The sequence below is a fragment of the Xiphophorus hellerii genome, chromosome 2 (genome assembly GCF_003331165.1).
Source record: "Xiphophorus hellerii strain 12219 chromosome 2, Xiphophorus_hellerii-4.1, whole genome shotgun sequence".
NCBI lineage: Eukaryota > Metazoa > Chordata > Actinopteri > Cyprinodontiformes > Poeciliidae > Xiphophorus > Xiphophorus hellerii.
In genome coordinates, this window is record NC_045673.1 from 18,957,856 (window position 1) to 18,969,312 (window position 11,457).

The following is an 11,457-nucleotide window of genomic DNA, read 5'->3' on the forward strand; positions in this document are numbered from 1 at the left end:
AGCATCCTGTGGCTGGATGTCAGTTTAAAGGTCAGCTTAAAATTTCTGCGTGGCAGAAAACCGACAGACGATGAAGAATACTCTGGACTACACACAGACCTGTTAACAGTATATCAAGGCTCTGAAGAGTCTCGGTTTCAAACCTGCATTAATGTTCCTGTGGCTCAATTCAGTTCATTTCAGTTAAAAGACCCTTTTTATGAAATGCCATAAAAAATGCCACAGTTTTCTCAATCTATTCACTAAAAAGTTTGCAGCTGGAATTTCAACAAAAGGCAAATTTTACTTAGCATAGATTCAATTGACAGTACTGTACTGAAAAGCTGAAAGTCTTATAAAGAGTCTTATAAAGAAAACTGGGAAAAGACTTTTATAAACTAGACTGATTGATCAAGACCACTTTTGAAGAGTCAAAGAGGGTTTGGTTAATAGGAAACAAAGTGCAAGCAAAGTAAAGTGGTTAAAAATCTCTGCACAGTACTATTGATTGTTGAAACTTGGATTTTGTTTGCACCCCTTTCTGTTTTCTCACAGCTTTATTTCATCTTTTTGCTTCCTGCAGGTATCTCTTTACCACATAGCTGACCTCTTTCCCTCTGAAGGCACTCTCCGGCTTCATCGACCCTCGTCTCCTCTGACCTCCGTCTCATCTACGAACCTGAGAGCGAAGTTAGTTCCTTTGCTCCAGGAAATCTTTCACTTTCTTCTCTTTAATATCTTTACAAGTGAGACCCTCAGCCATAAATTTTGAGCAACCCCTGGCCTCTGTATTCTGCTCAGGCCCCTTTAACTCTTCTGCAGTGCCCACTGCTGTACAGGCAAAAGCCCCCCACACTGGTTGGTGAAGCTGAGCTGCGCTGAGCTTCCTGCAGTGTGAAAGAACAGAGTGAGTACAGCACAGTGTGACAAACTCTAGCAATTATTTGCCATCTTCCCAGCACACGATGGCACACAGTTGTCAGTACGTTACTGCCCCAGCAATGGCCATTACTACTCCGTGGCACTGGACCAGGCCGGTCTGGACTGGACTGGGCTGGACTGGAACTGTCCTGGACTCGAGGTCCACCACAAAGCCAGGAATGCTGAACTGACGTAAAACTGTGCTTTTTTTTGATGAATTCAAATTCCTCTGTAAATCTTATACAGCTGGTAAATATATGTATTTTAAACTTGAGTAAGGAAAAAATTAAGGGAAAAAAGATGAACAACAACGACAAAAAAAAATCTCTGATCCTCAGCTGTCTCAATTTTAGTTTTTGGATATTTGTGTGCTTTTTGTCTTTCTTTTTTTTCCCGCATTGAATATTATCAATGGATTACTATTCAAAACAAAACCGTGGGTGTTGCTTATTCACTCACAATATTTCAAGCAAGAAATATGCTCCATTCTTTGAGGCAGAGAAATCAGCGGCTTAGTTGTACGTGTTATGATGGCTTTTCTATACTTTTGAAAAATAATTGTTTAACATTTTCCTTCAGTAGATTCAGTAATGAAAAGAAGAATTAGTCACAATGTTCTGTCCATCATTTGTTGATGACGTTTTTGTCCGTTTCTTGTCACATTGGTCAAACTGAAATCATACAACCGTTCTGAGATTTGTCCTCAACGTTGAGCGCTGTGGATAACATGAATGACGCTTCGTTAGGATGATTTTCAGTTGTAGTTTGAACCAAGTCTCCTCTGCTGTGTGAACACATCAGTATTCAGCTGTTTTACTTGAAAGTTGTCAACCGTATTCTACTGTATAAAAAAAAAACAAAAAAAACTCAGACTTTTTGTTACTTTTGTCCAAATGAGGACGGGTTTAATATTTGGATTGTGTTTTAGGACATGGTTCAAAAGACTGGTTGGAGCCAGACATGATGAGAATCACATGCATTGTTGTAAATAGCAGATGATTTAATGAAGAGATTTATGCAAGCAGTGTGGGAAGGAAACTTTGCTGGACATTATTCTGATGCCATTTTCCTTCTTCTTAGTTTCTTGGTGTTTATGTTGAAGAATGGTCAGAGGGTTTTTGTGGCCCTCTGGCTTTCTGAAGGCTGCACACATTTCAACATCATCTGTACTACGAAGCAGGTTTTCTTTTAGAGATTTGGCAGCTATAAATTAGAATTGGGATCACTCCTCGTGCAATGCAATTTGGTAGTTAACTACTTTATAAATTGTTAAAACTCCATAGTAGAATTATTATACAACATACAATTTCAATGATGTTTTGAAAACAAGAATAATCTCTACTTCTGGATTTTATCTCAACAAATATTAAAAAAACATACATAAATTCATCTAAATCATTCAATAAATAGTGGTAAAGGGTCTAGAACCTCTTTTAATTTGAAAACACCAAGGCCTACTAATGTCTGGTTGTTGCTCATCATCATCAGCCAGTAGTTTCTTTTGGATTTGACAGAAGTCCTTGGATTGACCATAAGTCAGAAAAATGTGAAAGTCCCAGAAAGATCTTTAGAAAAGGGAATTGTTGATTGACATAAGTTTGTAGAATCTCTTTGAACCATTTTTAAACAACTGCAGAATCCACCTTTATGAGCTGAAGAAGCTCTGGGTTTGTTAAAGTTTTTTGGATGTCACACCACTGCAACAAGAGCTGGAAGAAGACCCAAGCTGTTCCTTTTTAGATGAATAAAAAAAATGTCTAGGTTGTGCATGAACATCTCAGGAACCAAGTTATCCTTTCAGTCCTAAGAAAACGTTTCCATGGGTCAACCACATTGGTGGGCTGCCTCCCTGCAGTGATGCTGGTGCATTAGGAAAAGTGAATGAAAGAAGGGGGCAACAGCCTATAAATCCTTCAACTTTGCCTCAAATCCACAGCGAGGCGTTTTGTACTACTATATTATTGGGTGTTCTTATAGGACAATGATCCAAATCACATAAAAATCTGCTTTTGCAAAGGACAGTGTAGAATAACACAAAGCTTCTGCAACAAAACACAACCTAAACCAAATTGTTTCTGCCTGCAAACCAGACTATCTAAAATAGTTTTACAGTTTCTGTACAGTATCTGTAAAACTGACATAGCTTCATCCTTGTCTACCCTGACCACAAATCTGTTCTTCAGGAGGCATTTAGATTGTTCAGGTGGGTCACTGCAGATTTTAGTCAGACCTAAAGGTGATGATTAGGAAACAGAAACTTGTTCTTGGTCTCAGTTCAGTTTGGGTGTTCTTCCAGACAGAATTAAGCCAGAAGGTTGTTAATGGCTCAAGTGGAAGTTAAGTATATATTAATTTGGGTATATGTAAAAATCTAATGATGCATAAATGGTTAAACAAGAAGAAAGCTTGTAGTACAAAGAACCCTTGATTTAAACTCAGAATTTTCTCAATAAGCATCTAACCCTGCTTCGTAGTACTGGCCACTGGCATCTCATGACAAAACTAACACAACTATTGTCAACAATATTCCTGGCACATCATCAGCAGTAATAGCCATAAAATAGTGGGAATAATGCAATATTTTATTACCGAGAATATCTAAAATGTATTATTTTTAGTGAAGAACTAAAATTCTTTAAGCACTCTGTATTTACGGCTTCTCATCATTTAGATGTTAGTAAAGGAGGTTATAGCCATATATTAACATCCCTTAGTGACCATAAAACAGTCTTGTGTCAAAGTAAATGATACCAAATAACTGAAATGCTGAGGCACAAAATCTGAAATTAGTATATATACACAGGTTTAGATAGATGGTAGGACACTTTTATTGAAAGGACGATGTTAACAGAGAAAAAGAGACCAACTAGAGCAAAGCTAATGCTATGTGTAATCTACTGAGCTGAGGAAGTCACAATTATACAACAGTGACATTCAGCTGACCTGCAATAGTGTCTAGCTATTCAGAGAGAAACAAAACGCGATCCGAAGGTGTCATTTTCATTTTGATGTTGTGGTCCTATGAAGTGGCTAGAGAAAGCACTTTGTCTTTGTAAATTTACACACCTGAAATCAAAACTGAATAGAGGGAGTCTTCCTTTTCTTCTTAATAACAGATTAATCTTAGGATCAGCTCAACAATAACTTGTATTGAATGTCAATTTTAAAATTTTGCTAGCTTCTAAATCTGCACTGAAACCACTGAAATGGGTGAAAAGAAAGAAATAATTGTCATTTTGAAATTGCTTTTGTTTTTTCTTGATGCTGGCTGTGGAAATTGCCTTTTTTTTTTAAACAATTCTATTTTAAAATTTTTAAAAAATAGTTCCACATTACTTATAAAGATGCTGTGTAAAGGATTTTATGTGAAGGAAGCTGCTTTTTCCCCCCCACTCTCCCACTGCGGACATGAAAAATAGTAAGAGAAAGCAAACTGATGAGATGGTCGAACTTTAAGCACGCACAGTACTGTTACCTTGTCATCATCAGGACATTTAGAACTGCCATTGTATTTTTAAAATCATACCCACTGTACAGACTCATGTAGTTAAAGACAAGAGAAAGAAGGAGAAAAAAAACCTTCCTTTCATGTTTTTTATTTAACGAAACTTGGTTAGTGTTTCTTTTTTTACATGGTTTTGTTTTTTAAAGCAGCAGTTTGAAAGAGAGTTGGAGCTCGGCTGGAAGTTTATGTGCAATGTTTCGCTCACCACACGAGTGACTGTTAGATACTTTGATTGTCGATGGGCTTCAGGATGGCATTGGTATTAATTTGAACCCCTTCATGATGCTGTGATGTCATGATGGCGCCGATGATGTCACACTCTCGTCACTTTGGTGTTAAGCTCACAGTGGCGATATGAATGCTCTTGGATGTAGTTTAAGCTGAAAACGTTGGTGAATTTAAACAATAAATACAAATGATGATTAAACTGGGATGTTTTGGTTGTTTTTTCAGTCATTCCTGTCACACACAGAGTGATAAGTTTAAAATCTTTAGTTAGTTGTCAATTTAGCTGATTTTGACGTGAAATGAAAATCTGAAGAAATTTTACTATGTAATTTAATGGCTTGAAATTGGGCCTCTGTCGCTTTAAAAAAACTTTTGCTCTTTCTGGTACTCTTCCTCAAGGAAGTCATCACAACATCTCTCCTCTATTAGCTCATATACTGTAATGAGCTCAGCAGGTGTGCAGTTCCACCTGGTGTTTGCTAATTGCTGCTGGCTAGTCTGAAGGAGCTGAATAGAGGGAGTCACAGGGGAAGGGTGCTCTGTGAAACTACAGCTCTGTGGAGGAGGTGCATCTGGAAGGCGGTGCTATGTTCACCCAGGTGTTTTCACAACTGAATGGTTGCCATGGGAGATTAAACGATTTTTCAAACATGCATGAAAGAATCATGGCAACAGTCCAGGTACGTTTTTAATAAGGGTAAAACATTATAACATGATGTACAGCTCCTTTATAAAGCAGAAATTGTATTTAGTGGTCACATTTTGCACACATGTTCATGGAAAAGACTCCAAATTGAGGGAAACCCACAAAAGGTCATTGTTTTGCACTTTGTCCAGTGTCCAGTGAGTGGAAGTAAAAAGTGTGGTAAGAGAATTGCTCAAGCAACAAAAGGGGGAATTTGCAACGTCACCACACACAGACCTCATGGGATAGAAGAACTGTACCTCGATTGCCATGACAGGACACCGTGGCTGGGCTAAATAGAACTGTGACTGCACTGTTCCTGTGCAGTCACAGAACAGTGCAGAAACATAGCATTTCATCTGGAGATTGAAGTCCCACAATTTGGAGGAAGAATAGAAAAGCGTAGAATCTAAGGAGCTTGAGATTAAGTGTGTTTCTAGTCACTGATGATGGTGTTGGTCCACTGTTTTCTATTAAATCTAAAATCAGTGCAAAACCAGGAAACTTTTGAGCACTTCAAGCTCAGAGACAAATTTATACAGATTTTATTTTGCAACTGGAGATAATATCTGTAAGGTAATACCTGTTAATACCAAGTTGAATGTCTCCAGTATCATCATCCTTCAATAGCCTTCGAACCCAAATGATCTAAATCCCTGTAAATATATGGAGTATTTTCAGGAAGAAGACCCAGCAGTGCAGATGAGCCGAAGGCTGCTGCAAAGCAACCTGGCCTTCCATTACACCTTAGCAGAGCCGCAGTCTGATTACCTTCATGCCGCACTTCACTGATGCAGTAATTCATGCAAAACCAGCTCTGACAAAGTAATGGGTGCTTATGATGAACATGATTATACTTTTCAGTAGGCTGGCATTTCTGAATTCAAGATTCCCGTTAATGTTCCAGTGTTATTATTTAAATTTCCGGAAAACAGATTTTTTTGTGGGCGGTTCTTTGAGCATTATGTTATGGTAGAAAGCTGCATTACATTAATGCAGTAAATTTCTATCATTATACACCATAATGTGACTCTGCAGAGCTGAACTGTCAATTAGATTATTTGCACGTGCTACGAACTACTTGGAAAGTGATCTCTCTGTTTATATGTATAAAAAGGAGTTTTACTGTTTAAACTAAATTTCTTAAATTAACTTTTCAATGATAATTTATGGAGATGTACATGTACATACTGTAGATTATAGCTGAAATGAGACATTATTAGTAGTGAACGGTTCAGTATGACCACCAGAGGGAGGCAGACGCTCACTCAAACTAAAGCCACATTTCTTTAGTTTGATTGAGAAAAGAAGATTCTGTTAGTCTTTTGTATTATTTGTTAGATAAAATTCATGACAACAAATTGTCACAACCCCAAGAATACCTTTGAAGATCACTGCCAATGAAAATCACAAAGACACTCTGAAATTATTTGAAAATTATTTGGATTGAGACAAATTTATTTCTCTCTTTTAAGTTGGGGGAAAATGATGACTCCATGATTTGGAACCGAAATCATTGGATTGTATTTTTTACTTTTCCTGTTGTTCGGATGAAATTAGAACAAATTTCCCCAAACACTAGCTGCTATATTTATCTAGGCCAGGGGTCAGCAACCCGCGGCTGGCTCTCTGGAGCTTTTTCAAAAATCTTTAAAAATTGAAAAAAGATGGAGGTGGTAAATATATTTTTTGTTTTAATATGGCTTCTGTAGGAGGACAAACACGACACAATCATTCTTAACATTTTCCAATGCTATAAAAATGTGTAGCATAAATATTAAATTTCAACATTTCTGTCAACGAAGATTTGCGTCAAAGCCTGTGACGTTTCTTTCAGCTGGGCGGGGTGCGAGGCAGGTGGCTGTTGTAAACATACCGACGGGTGCGTGGTGGGCCGTGGAGAGCAAAGGGGAAAAGAGGAAATTAGCTGAGGAGAGATTCTACAATTCTTGGACCGAATCATTTGCATTCATTGCCAACGTGGAAGGATTACCTGAATGTTTGCTCTGTAGCGAGAAGTTGTCAAATAACAAAAGGAGTACCCTACTTTCCGGACTATGGAGCACACCTTGCTATAAGCCGCATCTACATTTTTTTTTTTAAATAACTGGAAACGTAGATATATAAGTCGCACCGGCCTATAGGCCGCATCGTTCAAAGCTTGGGGATAAAGTAGCGGCTTATAGTCTGAAAAATACGGTAATGGCGCGTCTCGCTCATCGTCATCGACCTATCAACGCCGGACCAAGCCACGTCACGGCCAATCACCGACCAAGCTTCAGTTGATAAGGACCTCCATCCTTCCGCTTTCCAGCTGCGCCCAGCCCACCTCCGCTCCTTCTCCACCTCCACTCTCCTGGCTCTTCGGGCACCCGTCCTTCTCCGATCTCCACCACCAGGGTACGAGCCCCGGGGATAACATTCCTAATCAGCCTCAGGAATGCTCATCCGGGCTTATTGTAATTCACAGCTCGATGTCCTCGGCCGGGGCCCGAACGCCAAGGAACTTTAATTTACGCATGTCAATAAACCTTTTTAATCGCTGTCTTTCTCCGTCTGAGTCTCTCCAGACGGAAATACCATCATGGACTGTGAGTGGTCCACTTATTGTCCATTGCATTTTTTTAGAACACTTTGGGATTCACTATAGCTAATACCTCTTTAAGATAATTACTCAAATAAAAGTATTCCTTTATTATATATAGTCTAATTCATTGTGATGTACTTGCATGGTACTGTGTTGTCTTCAGATAAATGGAGATGGTCTAACATTAAGTCCAAAGCACCAGAAAGCCCTGCTGGAGGCTTTAGCAGACTCTGGGTAAATGCGAAGCCTGCAGTGCTTGCTCAGGTGCTTTGTGTTTGTGAAATTCATCTTGTCTTGGCTTTGGTCAGCTTGTCTTCCTCATACTAATCCTCTCTGTTCTCATGAGGGAAGTTGATGTTAAAATCAGCTAAAACCCGACAGATTTCGCCCAGAACAGCAGCTTTTAGCCAGCAGTTAAGCCCGGTGTGTGTGCGTGCGGGGGGACGTGTGTGTGAGAGCGAGCCCCGTTAGTCAATGCTGTCTCAGCTCTCTGTACACCTTCGGCCTCGCTGCTGTGAAGACTCCAATTTTAAAAGCCTTACTTCATTCACACTGTATGCTTTATATGTGTGGTTGATTCCTCTAGCCTGTAATTAATGCCTAATCTCTCTAAGTCAAACAAATAGGAATTAAAAGAGCATGATACTCGGCTGGAGATCACAATGTGATTTCATGGCTTACACAGCTCAAAGGAAATAGGCTCTCACACACTTTGTGTGTGAGAGCGTTAATAACTAGTGCATTAATAACTCTGGCAGAGCTTCTCCTGTTTTGTCTCAGTCAAGGCTGTGTCGAATCCAGCTCATCGTCTTTTTCAGAGCCCCTTGTTACAGATTGCTGAGCTTCTTGTTTTTGCTGCTTTTTTTTGTCCATGAAGAAGTGGAGGAAGGATGGTGGACAGACAGAGACTGGTAGAAGGAGAGAAGAGGCTGCTTAGCTAGTGCTAAGCTTAGGTAGGTTCTCTGGGGAATTATTATAAAAGTCTTATCTGCTAATAAGAAAAAATAAGACCATAATTATGGCTTTGTGTGCAAGAGAGGATTCTGCAGACAGCTGTGAAATAATTCTGTGCATTTTGGCTATTGTTTTTTGTTTTTAGCATTACTGCAATTTGAAGTTGAACTGGGTAGAAAACGGCATTGAATTTTCTCTGTCACCTTCCTTTTATGTTGTTTGTTTCACTGAAATTTCACAACCTTTTAAAAATATTTAAAAAAATATATTGGCATTTTTTCATGATCTTTGTTCTTACATTCAGTTGTAGGAATTTCACAAAACCTGCAGCAAAGTACCTCCAAAACCTCATAAAAGCAGTCAAATAATTATATATTCTGTCATGTTGAACTGATTTATTTTGCACATATTGATGGGATTACATGTTGTAAATAAGTTATTTATAGTCTATTAACAGGGTCAGCTTTATTCCATTTTTATACGTATTTAGTTGTCATTGTTCATGTAAAAACTCATTTTCCTTAACTTCTAGGTCTTGTAGGATCAAAAGGTGGTTTGAAGGAATTGCTGGTGCCAATCTTCAGCAGTCAGTGGGTGAAACATAGACTGATTACCTTTCACATAGGGTTGCATTTCTGTCTGCAGTGTAGTTGAATTTTGTTTTTATTTTTTGAGAGTTTGAACAGTTTATTGTAGAGAAAACTAATTCTTTGTTTGGAAGTCAAATCCTGGACGTCATATTAGATGAGTTGGTAGAATTAAATGAAGAAGGTGATATCAGCAGATGGTGGCTGCTGCCATTTGTGTTTGTGGTGGTTTTGTTTTTTCTTCCAGCAGATGATGAGGAGGACGGTGGAACGTTGGAGGGGACAGGCTGTTGAGTTCTGTGGTAGGATGAGGAGAAGAACAGAAGAGTAGTCAGGAAATTGAAGGACGAAATCTTCTGGTGCGTTTGCAGGTTCTCTAAACGCTGAGGACAAGGAGGCAGAGGGAATGGTTCCCAGAGGGACGCGGGAACTAGGATTGTTCTCCAAACAATCTGGTGTCTGTCTCATGGAATCTGCTCCTTTTTAACTTCCTTTTGCTGATTGGGCTTGATGAGCACCAGCTGTGAGGAAGCTCACCTGCCAGTCACACCCTGCAATCAGAGGAGGTAGGAATGCTCACACTCAACAACCTGAACAAAGTCCTGTGCATATGACAGAAAATGATGCAAAGACTATTGCTTGAATTTTTGAGTTTTGATAAAATTGAACATCTTTTTTAAGTAAGCAGTTTCTCTTTTGTTGGAATGTAATATATCTATCATTCTCTTCATTGTTTTAATCAAATAGCTGTGTGTTTTGCTATTTAGTAGATGTATTTTTCCCCTTACATTTAATTTGGTGTGGTATTTTACCAATATTTTTTCTTATTGGCTAAACATTGCATTATTTATGTTTAGGTCAGTTCGCATGATGTCAGTCACTATATGAATAGTTTCTTTGTTTGTGATATAATTTGTTGATGTGTTTTTTAAGAGCTGTCTGACTTTTATAAAGACTGCACAGAACGATTCTGCCCTGAAAAATAGAAAAACAAAACCATAAATAGAATGTCCTGGTCAACTTTTCAGAGTCTACATACTTTGAGAAGTACAACGAATCAAATGTGAGTGTGTTAAAGAAAGAGCGTGAGAATACAAAAAGTGAAATAACATAGAAGTGACAGAAATAACAACAGACAAAAGCCAAATAAAGTGAAGATATAGAGAAGTTGTAACTCAGTACATACTGAGAGCTTTATTGAGGCAAAGAACACAAGAAAACCAAGACAAACAACAAAACCTATAAAATATGAATAAAAAAATGTCTTGTTTTATTGAGCCATAAGGGTGTTTAGTGTTGTTGAAGTTCAGATGAGCTGTGAAACGCTTCTATTTCTTATGATGAAGGACTCATCCATCCTTAGAAAACAACTCCTGAAATAAAACTATCAGATTCAAAGCAGCCACCTCAGATTTGGATGATCTGAGTAATCCTTTCGGCTTCAAATTTTCTCTCTCCTCCTCGCTTTAAGCCTGTGTGGGTTGTTCTGTCAATAGTTTTGCTTTATAAAGTTTCTCCACAGTGCACAGCTCAAACTCTCAATGCAACACCATTCTTCCTATAGTTAAGCCATCATCTCTTCTGCAGAAAGTAGCCACATTTTTCAGTCTCAGTCATGTGATGACCTTGGCAGAAAATCTGGGAGGCACACAGAGAGAGCTTGACTTCCTATCCTTGCTTCAGTCAAACACATCCCTGACAGTGCCTGCAAATTCATTAAAGCCACAATACAGTATATTTTTTATGTGGCAGTAAATTTTAAGCTGTAGGAAGAAAATCAATACATTATTTGATCCCCATGACGTTTTAAAAAATATCACCATATGTACAAGAATTTTGAAATGTTGCACTTGATAAATTCACGTTGACCAAGTCTGAATCTGTTATTGTTTTTTTTCCCAAAGTATATTTATCAATTCAAATTTTTATGAACAAATCACAACAAAAGTTCAGCAGCGCAGTCTAAAGGAGAGACCACTTCTCTTATTGTACTCTGTAACACGGACACTCG

General features: G+C 38.4%; 1 protein-coding gene across 2 annotated transcripts in view; it reads left to right on the forward strand.

The window, feature by feature from the left end:
* Positions 1-4,836, forward strand: part of kiaa1549la (KIAA1549-like a) — a 90,911-nt gene extending 86,075 nt beyond the window's left edge. For both annotated transcript variants that reach the window (XM_032586315.1, XM_032586316.1), the window contains one exon: positions 563-4,836. The gene's annotated coding sequence lies outside the window, so the exon portion shown is untranslated. The remainder of the gene's footprint in view (positions 1-562) is intronic.
* The last annotated feature ends 6,621 nt before the right edge of the window (positions 4,837-11,457 follow it).